The 20149-nt window shown below is 39.2% G+C and overlaps 1 protein-coding gene across 9 annotated transcripts in view; it reads left to right on the top strand.

The window, feature by feature from the left end:
* CYRIB (CYFIP related Rac1 interactor B) overlaps positions 1 to 20149 on the top strand; it is a 159632-nt gene that overhangs the window by 93593 nt on the left and 45890 nt on the right. For 5 of the 9 annotated variants that reach the window (XM_032762903.2, XM_075063237.1, XM_032762904.2 and 2 more), the window contains exon 3: positions 8343 to 8378. The gene's annotated coding sequence lies outside the window, so the exon portion shown is untranslated. The remainder of the gene's footprint in view (positions 1 to 8342; positions 8379 to 20149) is intronic. The other 4 variants (XM_032762905.2, XM_075063241.1, XM_032762908.2 and 1 more) reach the window with 1 other exon arrangement.

The following is a 20149-nucleotide window of genomic DNA, read 5'->3' as shown; positions in this document are numbered from 1 at the left end:
TTATATAGGTAAATGTATTAACTTTCTAATCTCAAAACTAGGGGACATGGACTAAAATTAAAGGAAGCTCTTTTTCTGCAAATCCGCTAACACAGTGCTGCTCAACCTTTTCTATATTGGGATCCCATTTTCTGTATAGGAACTACTCTTGAGTCCCCCTTATCCCTGTAGACTAGACTGCTCGCATTTACTGATGTGGAAAGGTTAGGGTGGCCATGTTACTCAGGCTGAGAAAACACACATCATATCACATCTTTGAAGAGAAGCATTTAATGCTGATCAGTGACGTATTCATCAAGGAAAGTCTTTGCATGATATCTGAGTTTAAACAAGGGATTAAATTTTTTTTCCATTTCAAAGCCAGCGAGCTTTGATGTAGTAGAGAGGTTGCTGACCTCACGCAAAATAGTGAAGAGGCATGCCTTGATGCTTTTACTTCAATTCACAACTTTAGTAACGTATCAGGTATCTCTTTCAATTTCACTGGAATCTTCTTTACATCTGAAGCTTCCTGCTGAATTGAACATGTCCTATTGGCTTACAGTGCAGTAAACTGGATTCCAGTCAGGTAGCTGTTTTCCTGGCATAGCTTGGACATTATCAAATAGAAGAGCACTGATGCCAGTCCAACCCAACTGCAAGAACTGACTGTTAGTAAACTGTAAATATTTTCGTTTTCTCCTGTAGCACATCTTATCAGTGGACAGTAAAATGAGAAGTCCTAATGTATGGCTACTTCCCATTCAGACTGAGCTAATGTTTGGCTAATGTTAAAAGTTGGGCAAAAGACACATCTGTAGTTTCATCTATATTGGAAATTACTGGTTCTCCTGTACTCACCTAAACAGTTCCTGAAAATCTTCATCCGTGTCATAAATTCATTAACTAAATGTGTCATCAGATACAGGAATGGCTTTGACTTGATTGGCAGGAGCAGTTCCCAGTATAACATTAATGACCTTCAAAACACAGGGCACGATCAGTATTTCCTCAGCTGAGGTTTTTCATCTTTTACTATTTGCAATGATACCATGTCTGATGCTCAGAGAGTTCTTACGTTTACAGATTTGCCATTCATAGTAAGTCTCCTGATTTTTGTGAACCCATAGGCTGTTTGAGGAATTCCATGGTTTTCTTTTGTTAAAGGAGGATGGCGTACCCCAAACGGTTCACTGCTTCCTCCTCCTAATAGCTATATGCGCTCCCTAGAATCCTTTGTCAGCTGTTGTGACAACTCCATTGAAGTGCTGTAGAAGCTGTCTAGCATTCTAGTTCATGCTTTGGTCTGAATGGGAAGTCAGGCTGCAAGAAACACATCAATAAGAAGGAAGAATGATAGGAAAGGGAAGGTCATCATAGTCTCCCTGCTGAGTGTTGGGCATTTGACTGGTCCAAAAATAACACTGCTCTACAGCCAAAATGCTTCTGAAATAAATGTAGTCAAACTTTACTAATTCTGGGTCACTGAGAATGAAAATGATGCTTAAAATTGTTGATTGGCTCTAGTCTAGCTGTTGGGCTCCAGACTACAGCAGTGGAATCTCCTGGCAGGTGATATTAGGGTTTCCATGTTCCGTGACCCGTCAAAAGGATCTTGTCCCATTTTCTTCATGGAAGGTGATCTTGTAGCCTGCAACAACATCGATGGTGTGATGGCAGCCCCTCAACATCGTTCACGATCCAGATGAGTGGAGACTGTTCATTGATTCATCGAAGACGAGTCTTAAAAGCTGTTTTGCTGCATAATGGCAATGTTTTGCCATCAATTCAGTTGGTCATGCAGTCCATATGAAGGAAACCTATGACAACATGAAACAACTTTTGAGGTGCATAAACTATGACCAACATCAGTGGCAGCTTTGTGGCGATTTGAAGGTTGTTGCTCTCTTGCTTGGTCTGCAGACTGGATACACACAAAGTACTGCTGTTTTCTCTGCGAATGGGATAGTCGTGCAAGAGATTCCCACTACATCAAGAAAGATTGGCCACTCCGACAGTCATTGGAGCCTGGGAGGAAAAGTGTTCAGCATCCACCACTTGTGAATCAAGGAAGATTTTGTTACCACCCTTACACATCAAGCTGGGTCTGATGAAGAACTTTGTCAAGGCCATTGACAAAACACAAGCAGCTTTCAAGTACCTCCGTGGAAAATTTCCAAGGTTAAGTGAAGCTAAGATAAAGGAAGGTGTCTTTGTTGGTCCTCAGATTCGTGAACTTCTTCGAGATGATGCATTTGACCATGCACTGCGTGGCAAGGAAAAGACGGCATGAAAAAGCCTTCCAGTTAGTGGCAATAAATTTTCTCGGAAACAACAAGGCAGACAACTACAGGTTGTTGGTGGAAAACCTCCTCAAGGCATACAAAAGCCTTGGTTGCAACATGTCACTAAAGATACATTTTTTGCACTCTCATCTAGATTTTTTTCCACCGAACTGCGGAGCAGTGAGCGACGAGCACGGCGAGCGATTTCACCGGGACATTGCAACAATGGAGAACGCTATCAGGGCAAATGGAGCCCATCAATGCTTGCAGACTATTGCTGGACAGTGACAAGAGATGCTCCATTAATGAATACAAGAGACAAGCCAAGAAGCGTCCGAGTAGACACTGAATAGGACTAAACTATGTACCATAATAGTTTTTTGCCTTTTGTTTCATAATAAATTTTATTTATATAACCTTTGCTGATTTTTAAAGTGTTACATAAACAGGACAGGTGAAATATTATCATGTAAAGCAACCATAAACACATGAAAAGACCTAGGTTTACAATTTATGATTAAAACTCTTACTATCTACGCCAATATACATAGACAATAAAATGTAAAAACTTAAATATCTTAGAAACAGTAGCCAATCAGTTGTTTTAATTGTCATATTTGAATTCAGCACATCAAAATACATAATAAATACCACATTTTATCTCTGAAGCAGACGACTTCTCAAAAATTGTAGACCAGTGTAATCGGTCAATTGACTGTCAAAAATGGTCAAATATTTTAAACCATTAATTTATTATAACAGTAACAAAAAAGAGTAGGAGTTCAGGGTCTCTAGTTGGCTTGGCCGTAGAAACTTATGCCTAATTACAAAATGTTAGGTTAGCAGTTAAATGTGAATGCTATTCAAGACCGAAGAATTACAAAAGAAAAATGAAATGAAACAGAAATAAAAAACATGGGAACTATAAAAGAAACCAGGGATTTTTAAATGTACATATTATACTAGCAAGTGGTGGGCCAGTTCTACAAGCATCTTGTTTTTCATTATCATCTCTTTATCTGCTTCAGCTGCTTTGTCTATATCATCAGTATCTCCTTGTTCTTCATCAGATGAATACTTAGTTAAATCTTCATCTGCCATTTTCTTCTCTAATCGTAGATTGTGATCCATGGTCACCAGTTTCCCAGCAGTGGAGGTCCTCAGTCTATTTGGGTTTTACATGGATGGTTCCCCAAACCAACCAGTTTCATTCTGCACATGCAGTTGAACATTAAAGTGTTAAAAAGAATTTCTGCCACTCCAGTTAAAGAGCAAGGAGGACACAACCCTTTCCAGCGTGATGGAGGAGCAAACTGTTTTGATTCAACTGCTGGGATTGCATTTCAAATTGTTTTTGACTTTTTGATTTATAATTTGCTACCTCCATCAGAATTGCTTGTTTGTATTTCCTTTAAATTGGGAAAAGCCACCACGAGATCACAATGTGAATTAAATACATCATCAGAAAGGTCTTGGCCCTGAAAATGTGCTCCAGAAGGTAGGCAACATTATGTGTTGGAGTGATCACTTGATTTTTCAATGATATTATTCTGTTGTCATTTTCTCTTTAGCTTTTGTAAGTGGACTGTATTCAGTATTCCCACGAATATTCCTTAACATTCAAGAACTCCTCCTTGGCATCAGACAGTGTGTAACTATCATTATCCATATTCTGAATGGACTGAGCTTATGGGTTCAAGCAGTGAAATGAATTTTGAGTTTTGCATCCAAAAGATACTGTCATCAAGAATGTGAGTGTGGATACTCGTGGGCATAACCCAGCCAATCGATGATGAAAAATGGCTTCTAGTATATGTTTGTTTTTGAGAATCTTGACAATGCTTTTCACTTTTGACACATGATGAGAAAGTTGTCAGATCTTTAACATCACCTATGAAAAGCTGCATTATCTGGGCAGCACATCCATAACACACAAGGTCTGGATACTGATTTATTAACAGAGCCAGGCAGCTTTCATATTAGCTGCATTGTCAGTCACAACTGAAATTACCTTCAATGGACCAGTTCTCTGATTACATTTTTTAATTGGTCAGAAATATGTTGAGCCATGTGGTGAAACTCAGTTGTGCATTGATTGTGGAATTACCACCATGAAGTTGCCTACATTCTCATTGTGAATGTTGCGGCATCCATCAGACACTAAAGACACGTGAGGAGCTTGTGCAATAAGAACACCAACTCTTTTTCACATTGTCCATTTTGGGATTCAGAAGACTTCCTGCAACCATTTCCTACTTGACACTTCAGAAATTGGATACAACTTATGAAAAAATTCTAGCATTTAAGGTTTTTCAGCCATATGACATTATGTATTGCTAGCTTGAATAGCTCTAATAAACATACAGTCAAGTTTGTTTTTCTGGTCCTTGGACATTCTGTTAAAAAATGTCTTAATACCAATTTGATGAACATCTGAAGACTTTCGTGGATTAGGAGTTTTTGATGCTATAGCAGATGAAATAGTAAAATTTGTATTAAAAAATGAAAAAATGCAATTACCTTTACTTTAATTGTCACTCATATTACTGTCTTCATCAAATACTACATGCGTTCTGATGCTGCTGCCAAAAGGGAAGTAGGGAAATGCACAGAAGAAAACAAATTTTGTTGCAGATGTATGACTGGACACACACATCACAAAAATTCAACAAGTGTTTCTCCTTTCTGTCTTCATGTGTCTCCTACTCAGAAGAATAGAATGTGCACTTAACTTTAACAGTTTTTTTCCATGTCTAGTAAAAAAAACAAACACACAAAACCAACAGCATACAAATTATTTAGGCTTTCTTGGATTCTGTATAATTCATTGTCACTGTTGTTAATGTCTCACTACTTCTGGAATGCTCTCTAGATTATGAAGTATCTCTTCTATTTCAATCAACCAGTAGCCATTCAGTTGTGTTTCTAACTGGTGCTATGCCAGAAGACTCCAACCAATCGGTGTTTTAGGACATGCTGCCCCTTCTTTCCAGGACCCCTGTAGACTTCTAGATAACATGAAGGGGATAGCTCAGTGGTTTGAGCATTGGCCTGCTAAATCCAGGGTTGTGAGTTCAGTCCTTGAGGGGGCCACCTAGGGATCTGGGGCAAAATCAGAACTTGGTCCTGCTAGTGAAGGCAGGGGGCTGGACTCGATGACCTTTCAAGGTTCCTTCCAGTTCTAGGAGATTGGTATATCTCCATTTATTACCTTTATTACCTATGAAGAGAGAGGGAGGCAGACAGCCCTGTAGCAAACCAATGGACTCATAAGCAAGAAGAAGAGGAACAGAATAGAAAGGGAGGTTCCTCTACCAAGATGTGATGTCATACTCCTGTCATTAACGCAGAACTTTTTATATTATCAGTAATGGTTGGCTGAGGTATGTGTCATGACTGGGACAAGGGTGGTCAGATCTAATGGTTGGGACAAGAGTTGGGATCCAGGTTGAGTTGGGTACTGGTAGATCAGAGTCTGAGACAGGCCGGAGAGTGAACTGAGAATCAGGTGTCTGGAGGCATGCAGGGTCAGGTTACCAGGAGATTGGGATCAGGCGCCGGGTTACAGACAGCAATCGAAGAGCAAAGATGAGGACAAACCAGGGTCAGAAGCTGGAGACTGGGGTCAATCACAACCAAGGATCTGGAACAGAGACAGGCAGGCAGTCTGTGGTGTTGCTCAGGCATCTACCCTTCATGGCTTCTTTGTTTAAGTACTAGTGTTGGCCACTCAGAGGGCTGTGAGGGGCCACCACTCAAGTCCTGCTGGCCTGTACCTCCTGCCAAGCCCAGCCTCACAGGGTCCTCCCATAGAAGCTCAGCTTGAGCCTCCTGTGGTGATGCGGAGGCATCAGCAGCTGAGAACCCCCCGGTCCAGCCCTGCAGGTTCTAACGATAAGTGGGCGAGAGGGAGGTTATAAATGGGATATTCATTGAGGGAAGGAGTTGTGGTTTATTTACCTGGGCATTTAATGTGGGCTGTCTGCTTTGAAAGTGCGAGGGAGATGCTGGGGCAATTAAAAGCTGTGATACTTTTGTTTAAAGAAGAGGCTTAATGTCTGGACATTTTTTTCTCTTTGTGTTTGAAGAGAGGGTTAATGACTTTGAACCCTCCTCTCCTCTCACTCCCTTCTGAGTTAGTTTCTTTGGGGCAGGAAGCATGTCTTTTAAATTGTTTCATGTACTTGGCAGTTTTCAAAGCACAGTAATGATATAAAAATACATAATGTTTGTTCTAGAAGATTTAATGACACATCTAGAAGATGCTCAGCTTTCAGTTAGTTCACCTTTTTCCCAACAGGTGGCATTAGCATATAGTAAAGGCTATTGATCGAGACATTTAAGTAGGCTTGGTAACAGATGGTACAATCAAAAAGATAGGCCACTGCCTACATCTGGACATTCTTACAGGAGTATTTGACAGTTGGTCAAATAATAGGGGGCTAGTTACTGGGCAGATGACATTATTTGTCCAGTCAGCTGACCGGCTTGTCAAGCCTAGCTGTGATGCCAGGCTCCATGGAATAGGGTAGGGCACATGCACAATAGTCCAATGTATTTAACCCTCGAGCAGAAAACTGGAGAGCAAGAAGCAGCTGCAGGCAGGTCCCAGCAGAGCAGGGAGATTAAACAGAATGTTAGGTGCTTGGCTGCAGCAAACTGGCAAATGCTATGGCAAAAGTTCTGATTTTATGTTATACTGGGAAAATGCCAAATTCCATTGTTGTAGATTTGAGTAGTCCACAGGGCTCTGGCTGAAACAATTCAGGCAGTTCATATGTCTTGGGTATTATTTCAGGTTGTCCATAGATTCAGACAGGCATCACTGCTTTGGTTTATGCTCATTCATGGTTCGAGGTTATGTCTGTGACTATGAAGATTATAAACATTTTTTTTTTTAAAGAAGGCATAAAAAAGAGAGGAAAGGTGGGGTTGTTATGATCTCTCAAAGCCACTGTGTGACCTTCAGACTGAGAATCAGTGGAAGAAGCAGCTAATGTTGGTTATTATTTGTAAGAAAGAGGGCAGGAGCCAGTAGCCAGTCAGTAGAGGAGAAAGTAGATGCTACTCACTCACAAAGAGTCCCCAGTCAGGAATTGGGGCTCTAATGTACTAAACACTACCTATGTGTACACGTGCACGCACACAAAAGTAGTCTGAGATTATTAGTATCTGAACTGGGTACTGCCGGGCAGGGGGCTAACTGGGGTTCTTCTTTCTGCCTCCATCCCTGTCTCTCCTGGTGCTGCAGTACCTGCTGAGTGTTCTTGTTTGGTACTGTTATCAGTAGAAAATATTGCAGATTCTAGCTTGGGATCTGCACTGGATTCAGTGGATTTCCCTGCTTTCTTTTGAGGCATGCTGTTAACATATTTTAATAGTATTTCTTTTTTATATTAACCCTAAAATGTTCGATAGTTGATGAAAATAACATATAGCACAGGCTAGAGCTGTTCAGGAGCCATATAGCCTTCCTCACTGCACAGATGTAATCCTTTGATGTATTTATCACAGGTGCAGACTTCTAAAAGAAGCATGTTCTGAGCACTGGAGCCAGACCTTCTGATGTTCTATTTTCAGAAGAGTCTCATGATACTTAGTGTCTTTTAAAGCTTCTCAGTCTCCTACAGTATTTGAAAACTTTGGCCTTTATTTGTATTGAGAACCTAGAGATTAACATAATGATGGCATATGTGTGTTAATGGCTAAATTAAAGCTAGCAAATTCCTCTAAAAACAAATTTTGAATCCAAGTTGCAAAATAATCAGAACTGCTTGGTCTAGTCTGATATCTATCAGTGAAACGAACTAGCATGTGGTACTGAGCCCTTGTTTAAAAAACCCCAACACTTGTAAAAGGTCTCAGTACTGTTCACCGCTAGTGTTCTATATGTTCAGCAGTTTCAAAAGAGAACAGTACAGCGGATCAAACAGATATATATTCTTTTTATAATGCTAGGTAGTGTGTGTTAAACATCTTAAGCGTAGGCTTTTATAACCATTTAATATTTATTAAAATGCTTTATAAAATCTAGATGCAGAAAATGTTATTTCATAATGTATGTTTGTTTTTTTACAGAGGGGGGCCAAAAACAGAGAGCAGCACTGGCTGTAGGTAAGAATGATAACTTATCTATCACTGTGTAAGTCCACTGGTGGGGAGAGAATTGGCCAAGGGAACTAAAACTATAAGCTTTTAAAAGATAGCAAATGGAAGAAGATTGTTAAGCTAGCATTAATTGTATCTGAAGGAAAAGCTCCAGCTGGCTACTTTAATTGTAGAAATGTACAAAGCTCATTGGGCATTGCTTAGATTTTCAGACTAGAAAGGAATGCCTGAAGCTTATTCATGGTTGTTTGCAGTGCTATCTATTGCAACCATGTTGGTCGCAGGGCAGATGAAAGAATATCTTTTATTGGACCAATTTCTGATGGTGGAAGATACAAGCTTTTGAGCTTCTTATCTTCCACCATCAGAAGCTGGTCCAATAAAAGATATTACCCCACCTACCTTTTTCTCTCACTTCTTTATTCATTGTCTTACTTTTAACCTTCAGAAGGTAGGAGAGAGAGTATAAATATGCTTGATCTACTAATTTTTTTCATTGAGATTCACTTTATACAGTATCTTGCCAGGGAGAAAACAGATAAAGGAGTCTTTTGCTTCTGCGTTGCTCCTTCAACATCATAACACAGTCTTCAACTTAATTAACTGTGAAGGAATAAGAAGATAACTTGAAGAAAGCTCATCGAAATGGCTTTCATTTAAAGAAACATGGGCTCTGAGCATGTAAATCATTGATAGCCTTTAAAAATGATAATGACCTTCAAGGGCAGTGTTTCTTAAACTCTTTGGAAGACCTACACAAAGAGAAAACTAATTGCTTCAGATCTTTGCTACACACTAAAAATGCTTAATGTGGCTACTGTTGCATCTGCTTTAGGATCTTTCCTGAACCAGATGGTTTACCTTCAAAACAAGCAACATCTTCTACCACCTTTAAGATTCTGTGAAATGAGAAAGGGGTGTGCAGTATAAATACCCTAGCTTTTAGCTTTTTGTCTTGCAGTCATATAAGTTAGCACATAGAGCATCATTGTATTGTACCTCCATGTTTATATGGTGTTGTGCCAACAGTGCTGGCTGTCTCTTGGCTAGAGATGCTGAAGAAGATACCACTGGCACCACACAGAAGAAAAATGAACCTTACATCTTAGCTTTGATGCATCATCAAGAAAGCATTTGAATCAAGGGGGGAAATTACCTGCATCTGTCCTATCTGATTAGCGTTGGGAGTAGCGTCAAGAAATCTCTTCATTGGCAATGAAACTAACCCTCTTATTTAAGGAATAAGAATGTAGGGGGATAGGAACATATTTTATGAGATTGTTCTATATAGAGAAGTGTGGCACTGAGGGATGTAAGTCACTTTCCCAATGTCACATGGGAAGTCTGTGGCAAAGCTGGGAATTGCCTCAATTGCCTGGGTCCTGGTCCAGTGCCTAAACCATAAATCCATCATTCCTTTCCATTCTTCAGCTTCGGTTAAGAGTTCTTACTAGTAACATTGTAAAAACATAGTCACTAGTGAACTAATTGATTGGTACACAGTGTAATATAGTAGTGATGAGGAATTTAACTGATTTTTAGTTAAGTGCTTATTTCAAATGTTAAGTGTTCATCTCAGTTCCTGGGAGACTTCACTTCAGTAATGTGTGACCATGCACGTAATGGAGTGTTCTCGCCCCATATTTGGTAACTTCTCTATGCCTAGCTTCCTGCTCTTCTTTTTTTTTCGGTGGTTGACTTTTATAGTCTCTTCTCCCTTTGATGGAAAAGAGCTTTTTATGTATATACATCAAAAGGTGGTTAAACCTTTTTGTGTCTGCATACTTGTCTCACGTTTTTTTACAAGAAGGTTTGATATATCACTGATCCCTCTAAATCTAATTTTAAGTGCTTTGTAGTAATATTCCTGGCAGTTCTGATATTGGCTGTCTCCTCATTAAAAATCAGATATCCAAAGCAGGGAATATTTGCATAGTCTACAAGATCACAAGTAGGTGGAATTTAGGATTATGAGGAAACAGTAATATATGTAGGTCAAGAGAACTTGTTCAATATTTGCTTTAGAATGTATATAGGGAGACATGAAGTCTTTTACAGAGTAAGGGTGTAAACTGCCCCTGTGGTAGTGACTTGGCACAGTTCAAGAACCAGATTCCTAGTAAGTGAGCTGCCATACCAAATAAAGAACAAAACCTCTCACAATATAATGTTCCAGGTTAATTCCTATAGTATTAGCCAATAACTATGTTCTTGTCAACTGAAGATAAGAAATTGAAAGTGCCTATGCTTGTTCTCGGCAGTTATGATAGTGGGGAAAAACATGGCCTATGCAAGATCTAAATGTGAACATAAATTGACTTCCTGAGAGTCAAAAGTATAAATATGAAAGTCCAAGTGTTAAAAATCTTTAGTGTTTTCATTTAATTCTACTCTTTTTGAAAGCTTTCATATATTTTAATCAATAAAACACTGGCTTCTTTTGAAGATAGTCTTTCTTTTAGAGCTGCAACCCAAATTTAAAAAGTGAAGGACTGTTGGGCCAACATTGTAAAGGATGGCTGTTATCCCTCTAGCTTTGGCCCTATTTTATGGATGCAAAAAGTATGATCCTCAAAATCCTCATACTGAGTCCCCCAGAGATTTGTGGCAGCTATTTTAGTATTGGAAAATCTCCAATTTTGACTTTGAGAATGGAAGCAATATCCTTCCAGGAACCAAATGTAACCTGCTGCCTCTATCAACAGCTAACTTAGCTGGAATCTATCATGATGTATTGGCTCGGACTCATCTAAATTCTGCCAAACAAATGGGACTGCACTTAGTAAGTATGCTGAAAATGGAGACCCCCTACAGGTTAATCTGATGGACTTCCAATACCAAAATTGAACCACGCCTTTTCAGGTTCTTGGCTCTGAAGGCTACAGGAGCTGAAGTGCTCTCTTGTCCTTTGAGCTGGCCTGTGTATTTCCTAGTTAACTCTCATAGGCTGATAGTTAAATGTATAGAAAAACAACTTTATGTCTTTGAAATACTGAATGTATCTTCTTTATTGGCTGAGATGCAAAACAAAATTTAGGACTGGGAGCTGGAATATGGAAATGAGGTATTTACATAATTAAACAGGTGGTTATCGATAATTATCACAGTCATGACCATTTTGATCGGTGGTGGTTGGTTAGAGTGAACTAAGGGTTTTCATTTATTTTGAAGAATCTTCTCCTGTTTTGCTATAGTTTTATCTAATACTTTTTCTCTAGCTACAGTGCATAGAAACAACATATGGTTTGCAGATCGCAGGATTAGTGAGGCATTGTGGACAGAGACCTTCATGTACTTTCCACTTTCAGTTTTTTTAACTGAGACAATATGAATGTTCAGGTCACAATCTAGCGTCAGGATAGCTGGGCACTTAGACTGGCATTTGGGTAGGGAAATAAAGTTATTAAATGACTCCTCTCCTCTAGGTAAGTGAAATTCACACTAAAAATGCAATAAATCAATAAATAATAGATCTCAGAGTGAAAATATTTGAAATTTTTTCTGAATGATGTCTTGAGGAAAAAATACTTGTAAGTTTGAAACTTTAAATGGATAAGCCTATGATGTGAAAGTGTTGGATTTTTTTTTAAAGGGGTGCTTAGTGCTCAATAAAGGTGCTAGACTGGCAGCCCTGAAATAGAAAATCCTGTATTATTGCTGTAGAACACAATAAATATGCATAGCACTTTACAAAGAGAGTAAGACAATCCTTGCACTGAGAATTACAAAATTTAGCCACAGAAAAGGTAAGCTTTCCCACCTCATCTCTTTTGTGAAGGTGTCACTTCTAGAAGTGAAGAAGGTATTCTTAATCACTTAATGTATGGCCTTTTGGCTAACACTGTATAGTATGGGCTCTATAACATTGGACACCCATCCCTTAGAAAATATACTAAACCCATCAATTTATTTCAAATAATCTACTGAACAGGCATGAGGTAATGATTTCTCTCATTGGATATTAACCTGGTCTGGATCAAGGGTGAAGGTCTGTATCCCAGTCTAAATCACTGAGCCTTCCAAAGCACAATGCGAAATTTTTAATATGTCTTGCAGCTTTATTTATGTGAATTTCTTGATACCTATCCCATGGCTGTGTAAAACACTAATAGAATGAAGAAATTTTAAGTGTCTTTGAAAGGAAACAAATGTATTAATGTCACAAGGTGGTACCAGTGATTTGAGGATCTTGGCTGGCACAGTGTACTGTGCAGAAGAGGAACTGCATGCCTAGGGATATGCAGAGAAAAATCTACTATGATAATTGTTTCTCTGTTGTGATGAGTATTTCCCCTGGTCTGCAAGGTCAAGTTGTAAATGAATGACTTCTCCAGGTGGGGATGTAGTACTACAAGAGAATTTTTATTTGAAAGGTTGAACCTGAAGGCACAGACTGCTTGCACTTGAATGTAAATGTGCTGTAATTAAGACTGGTGGTATAATATTACCTCTGGCAAATAATGAGGAGATCCTGGGAAGAAAGACCCGTGATTTGAACCTCTACATTCTGCCACAGGAGAGACTATTGATACTACTATAAAAAATATCACTCCCATCAAAATAGTTTCTTAAATAAAAACAAATGTTTTACTTTCCTCTAAAATTAGAAGGAAACTTACTCACAACTCAGATCTTGGTAAAGCACGGCTCAGCTGTGAGTCCTGTAATCTCATGTCAACCTGCTTATGAGGAACTCTCCAAGTAGATAACAATTTGAACAGAACATAGGAATGGCCGTACTTGGTCAGACCAAACGTCCATCTAGCCCAGTATCCTGTCTTCTAATAGTGACCAATGCCAGATGCCCCAGAGGGAATGAACAGAATACGTAATCATCAAGTGATCCATCCCCTGTCACCTATTCTCAGCTTCTGGCAAATAGAGGCTAGGGACGCCATTGATGGACCTGTCCTCCATGAATTTACCTAGTTCTATTCCATTACTGATTTCATTTCAGTCTGTGTGAAAACTATTATGGAGTTCTTGTAGTGGCTCTTTTAAGAGCTACCACTAGATGTCAGTCATGGAAAAGAATACACAAAACTTAAATTCGATGGTGAGAATGTTAAACAGTAAAATATGTTCTGAGTAATTTGTGTTTTAAATAGCTAAAGCATAAATAGATTTCTGAGTTGCTCATATGAAATTCATGGTAGTTTCTATTCTTTAATCTGAATCATGCATTGAAATAAGTAGATGTCCGTATCTCTAAATTTACATCTTTTCCATGTTAAAAAATAAAAATTCCACGAGAGCTGTTCTGTCGTTGGATTTTAAACCTGCATCTCTGTTGTTGAGTGGTTACGCAGTCTAAATTAATAGTATCTATAAACATTAGTAGGGCTCTATTTTTTCCCACTCAGTCTACAAGTTGAGCATTCTCAATGAGCAGTTGAGCAGTTTGTTTATAAGCTTGTAGAAGTGGCTGAATAGCTGCTAGATGTTCAACTAAAAATCTGTTGGAATAATCATTTCCAAGCTGGACGTTAAAGTTTGTTTGTACAATACTGTCCCATGAGTTATAACGTTAGATCCTTAGTTCCCTTAGGCAAACCTCATTAGGTAACATCTGTAATACTAGTATTCAGCGTGTTTCAGTAGATGGAGATGGTTAAATTTTTTAGTATTCCTGTTCCTTCATATGGCTCCTTTGGAGGGGGAAAAACAACTATGGAGATGGGACAGTAATGTGGACTGCATTTAGAGCCAAGTAAAATATTAAGATCTTTCTGGACCCTTTCTGTGAAAGGATTAACTCTAGTATCATTGCTTACAAACCTCTCTGCATTCCTGGAGCCTGCCATCAGCCTTGAAAGCTGAATGTAGCTAGCTCCTCTGAATTCCACAATATTGGTGGTGAAGCTCCAGAGTATAACCTCAACTTCCCATTTCCTCTTCCCTCCCAGTCACAAACTGTATATTTCATGGTAGTCAGGTATGTGATGTTGTGGATTGTGTCTTTCCAACTGATAGCATGCTGTTTTTTCCAGAGGCCAAACAAACAGCATGATGAAGGGATTCTTTCTCAGTTACAAATGCTTGCCTGACTTAAAAATGTCCATAGGATCCAGTTCCCAACAAAGAAAACAAATTGTTTTAATGTTTTTAATGGTATGTATTCTTGCATGTCTGAGGGTTGGGAGAGGAATCTCAACTAGAATACAGTTGACCTTAAATATATTGAACATTACTACTGATTTTAAACATCATCGCTGTCAGTGTTAATGTGCATTTAAATGCAAATAATAAACCATCACAGGAATATTGTAGAGGAAAAACAGAAAATACCAAAAAGATGAGCTGATTTATTCTTTAAACAAACAGCCTCATTGATTACAAATATATCTTCCTGTATTTGTACATTATCTGAGTTAAAAGCATGGCAATTTTATACCTCACATCTTTTACATTTGGCACAATTCTTGATTCTCATGTTTTCTTACATAAATACTAAAATGGGGTTTATCATTCACTGAGCATATAATTTGTTGTTCACCAGTTGGGAGCAATGTACTTTAATGTACAGTTCCCCTCAGGGAATCGGTCTGTAGTGCTTGGGAATTTGGTTACATCGTGTACTTGTATTAAATTTCTTCTGGATTCAGTAGAAAACTGAAATCTGTCAGGGGTGTTTTCAGCATGAAGGGCATGCGTGCAAGTGTTGTTTTGAAAATATGCCTTTTCTTTCCGCTTGTCTGATCTTGACACTGCACTCAGCATCATACAGCTCCGTAAGGCTGTAATTGACCAAATCATTGTAATCAAATGTGGCATTCCATATGTCTTATTTTTTGAAAGTAGGTCAAGTTTGAAACCATTCTCTTAGCTAGCCCTTCTGTTTCCCACAACCTGTTCCACGTGGCTTGAGCATTGGCAAAAATACCTTGAGTGCCAGGAGGGATTATGGGCAGCTTCACAGGGATAGTCAGAGTTTTGTGGACTGAGTGATTGGTAGTAGCATTTATTTTCTCTCTAGCTTTGTGGCAACAGAAAAAAGTACAGTAGAATCTCAGAGTTACAAATACCTCAGGAATGGAGGTTGTTTGTAACTGAAATATTCATAACTCTGAACAAAACATATGGTTGTTCCTTCAAAAGTTTACAACTGAACATTGTCTTAATACAGCTTTGAAACTTTACTATGCAGAAGAAAAATGCTGCTTTTGACCATCTTAATTTAAATGAAACAAGCACAGAAACAGTTTCCTTACCGTGTCAAATTTTTTTTAAACTTTCCCTTTATATTTTTAGTAGTTTACATTTAACACAGCACTGTACTTTATTCCCTCCCCCCCCCAGCCTCTTTTTGTGTGTGTCTTGTCTCTGCTGCTGCCTGATTGTGTATTTCCAGTTCCAAATGAGGTGTGTGGTTGACTGGTCAGTTCATAACTCTGCTGTTCTTAACTCTGAGGTTCTACAGTAATGCTGAGGAGATCTTAAAAAAATAAGAACTTCAGTTTTCACTAATATTGAGTTAAGTTTGTAAATAAGTAAAAATAACTGGAAGTAGACAGCTAGAGGTGTGAGGCCAGAGAGGAGAAGTCATCTTGGTCGCTGTCTGACTCCTTATTGGAACTGTATAGGGCTGAGAGGGAAGCTGGAAGTGAACACCCCAGTGATTCTGGGGATTGGACATGATCATGAATGGGAAATGAACGCAACAGTTCTTTACAATATATTCAGTTGATGGGGAACCCCAACCACAGACCTGCTTGCTACTTACCAGAACAAGAAATGTCCCCGCTACTGCTCCAGAGCTAGAATAGGGGAACAGTTCCTAAGAGATACTTTCCTCCTTCAGTGGGGCAGAGAGCTGCTATATGCTTTTCCTCCATTCCCTCTGATATCAAAGGTCCTATTAATAATTCAGGAAAAGTCAAGAGTTATACTGATTGCACCCACATTGCCAAGATAAGTGTGGTACCCATGCATGACATAGCTAGCAGTGTGTCCTCCAATTCTTCTTCAACCCATTCCTCACCTACTCTCCCTAAATGATAGACAGATCCATCATCCCAACTTACAGATCCTCTAGCTTCAGGCTTCGCTCCTTGTGGTTCCCACACAGAGAGAGCTGCTGCTCCAAGGAGCTGAAGGAAGTGTTACTACACTATAGAAAATGTAGGACTCATCGCGCTTATCTGCAAAAGTGGAAACAATTCCAAATTTTATGGAGTTCCAAACAAGTTTCTCTGACATCTTCCTACTTTCCCTTGATCCTAAATTATATACTAGATGTTAAAAGGGCTGGTCTCACTCTTAGCTCACTCCAAGTGCATTTTGGGACATAACGGCCTTCTACCAGCAGGTGGATGGATATTTGGTATTCACCCATCCAACAACATGAAAATTGCTCAGGAGCATAGGAAAACTATTCCTGAACATCAGACACCCAACTCCAGCATGGGACCTCAGTCTAGTTCTAAAGACCCTAACTAGACCACCCTTTGAACACCTGAAATGTGCGATCAGAGGTGTGGGGGAGCAGATATACCTACAATGTAGCAGCCATAGGGGGACATATCTCGAAGAACCATCGTTACTGCACAAGGTGAGTAACTTCTTCTTATCCTGTTCACTTCCACACATATCTCCCTTCCTTCAAAAGCCTATTACAAAAAGTGCCCTTGTTACTTCGTCTAGGAGCCATAGAAGAGATTCCACAGAAATATGGAATATTTTTTACTCCATTAGTACTTTCCTCCAAAGTACAAACAGGGAGTCTTTTGTCCTATCCTAGACTTGAAGAGACTGAACAAATGTACATAGCAGCTCGAATTCAAGATGGTAGCAGTTGCCTCAATCTTTCCATTCCTGTCAGGTTCAAGACTAATTTGTGGCTCTCGAAGGACACTTGCTACCATGTAGCCATCCATCCAGCCCACAGATATCACTATGAAGTAAAATCATTACCAGCACAAGGCACTGCCATTTGGATTCTGCACAGCACAGAGTGTCTTCATGAAATGCCTTGCTGTGGTAGCAGTCTGCATTTGCCCATACTTGGATGACTGACAGATGACAGGTACATCATAGTGGGAGGCAGTAACAAACTGTAATGTGCTCGACCCCTTTCACCCAGCTGGGCTTTCTAGAGAATGGAAAATAATCATTTACCCCAGTACATATGATAGAGTTCATAGGATCCTTGTTTGACTCCAGGTCTGAGAAGGAATACCTGCCCAAGGACAGGTTCCAGTGACTACAAGCTTTCACTCATGCTCTAGTTATCATGACCAACTACGACAATATGAACATATCTTGCAATGCTAGGCCACATGCTGGCATTCATGTACATGATTTGATGCCACTTGCCAGACTTTCAGCACTGACTCAGACCAGTCTATTATCTGGGGAAACATCAGACAGACTAGAGGGTCTTAATACCACAACATATTATTGCAGAGGGACAGGTTGGAGAGCTCATTTGGAGCACATACAGATTCAAGGAACTTGTTCCCCAAATCACATGATTAGTTCAGAGCCATCAGACTAGCCTATATGACATTCTTACCTGTCCTCAAAAACTTGGTGTTGCAGATCTTCACACACAGTATGATAGTTATGCTATACATTCACAGTCCCGAAACTGTGAGACCTAAGCTTGTTGGAAGTGGTACACTATGACTGTCCCCTTTAAGGAGTAGTGGAACCCAGGGCTAGCTAATCTCTGTTTCCATAATATATAGCCCCTTTGTAGAAACAGAGGTCTGCTTCAAGGAAGCAGCAGACTAGCTGGAGAGTGGGGAGGTGTTAATCAGCTACCTACTTCCTTTAATATACAACCCGGCTGTTAGGTGACTCCCAGGAGGAGAAAGAAGGCAGACAGCGTGGAGAGGACAATTGCCGGGGAACACTGAGTCAGGAGAGAGGCTCCCTGGGATGGAACCCTGCTAGAATCACAATACAGCCCAAGTTGGAGGCCGTGGGTCTTCTGAATCCAGGGAAGGAGTTGAGATCAGCACATGAGGAGACTAAGAGAGACTTCTCAGAGATTCCAGGGACTGCAGTGGGACTGGCAGAGCTCTCTGGCTCAGAGGGAACTGGAGGGGAACTGGGAATAAGAGCAGCTTGGAGGTCAAGTTGCCTGGTGCCCAGGTAAGGATCGGATACCCATTTTCAATAGAAGACACCTTGTCAGATGGCATCTCAGCTGAGGAAAGAAAGAGTTGATTGAACTGTCATATGATGATGGACCCAAGCTCAAATTCAACAAAGTGCAGCTCAGCCACTTTTTGCCTAGAACGAGAGGAGTTAGCCTGATAAGGACAGAGCTCTGAAACTTTTGATGCCTTTCAGTACTAGCTCTGGAAGACTGGCTTTTCTGCAATTGCTATTTTAAAAAAAGTACAGTTCAGTGATGACAGATGGTATCTCTTCTGGATAGGCCTGGCAGAATTCAATTTTAATTTTTTTAAAATTTTGATGGGTAATATGTTTGTTTTGAAGCTCTTTTCAATTTTTATCAATTAAAATGTTCTGAGTTGTACAAAATTATGGGTTCAAAGCCTTTTTTTTTCTTTTATTTTTTATCAATTTTATATTTTCAAATTTGTTGGAGATTATGGGTGGGTCAGATGATTGATTAATGAAGACTGATGTTGAGATTCAAAAAGTAAAATGTTTGCAACCTTTAAAACACAAGTTGTCGGCATCACATTTCTATATATCTTTAAATCAAACTAAATTCTCAAGTAGCATTTTTTCTGACTTTGCCTATCTGTAAATTTCAGTTATTATTGGTGGAATTTTTTTTGTTGGTTTGTGAGTATATGGTGAAATCAATATTTACTGACATTTACTGATAATCTAATCTTTCTAAATCTACATCCTGTTTCAGAGTGACCAGTACTGGCTTGGCTAAGATTTGATTACAGATATTATGAACAGTTAGAACCTCAGGCATTTTGAAACCTTCGTGGCCTGCTGTTCCTTCATCCTGGAAGTATCGACAAGAGTCTGGTCCAAAAGGCTTCAACCTCGATTGACCCATTTGGAAGTCTCAGATGAACATCAGACTCTGCCTTTGTACCAGTCAGAGTGAAAGCCTTGGCACTGTCTTGATAATCAGTGTGTCTGCAATCAGTATTTGAACTGAGCATGTAATTACAGCATTTTTGGGCACTTAAATTGTGTGCAGCCTTTTATTTTGAAAGCTGAATACAGTATATTTTTTTCACTTTGTTGTATGATGGTAAGGCTTTCTTTTTTTTCTTCAGAATACGTAGCTATTTGGACCTTTGTCTAAATTATTTATATTAGGGCTGTTGGTGCTCCTGTAAATTCCAAGCTCCTATCTTTGTTCATATGACAGGCACACGGTTATTAAAAATCAAATTAGCCTTTCCTATGTATTGAAGTATATTAGTTTTCCCCCCTTTTTTATACTATATTTTCAATGCATTGAAAATTAGTTGATCAGGAAATATTCTGAACATTACCTAGGTGGCTTAAGTTTTTGAGAATTCAGAGAGGGGAGTTGTGGTCGTAATCCACTGTTATGAAACTCCAGAAAGCATTACTTTTTTTCAAGAGGCCAGACTTCATATACTATGAAAACTTTTGGGAGCCTTGAGTACTTTTTTTACATTTTGTTCTGAAACTAGCTAGCAAAACCAAATATTTTCTAATTTGGCTTTGTCTTTTTTGCTTCTGCCTAACAATTTTTCATTTAGTTGATACTATTTAGTGTCTAAATAACGATCATTTGTTCCCAAGCCTATCTGTCTTCTAATTTTAAACTGAAATTGAAAATATATGTAGTTTTAGGTCTTTCA

This window comes from Chelonoidis abingdonii, chromosome 2, assembly GCF_003597395.2.
Source record: "Chelonoidis abingdonii isolate Lonesome George chromosome 2, CheloAbing_2.0, whole genome shotgun sequence".
In the NCBI taxonomy this organism is placed as follows: Eukaryota; Metazoa; Chordata; order Testudines; family Testudinidae; genus Chelonoidis; species Chelonoidis abingdonii.
Note: the sequence above shows the minus strand (reverse complement) of the source record. Positions and strands in the feature narration are given on the sequence as shown.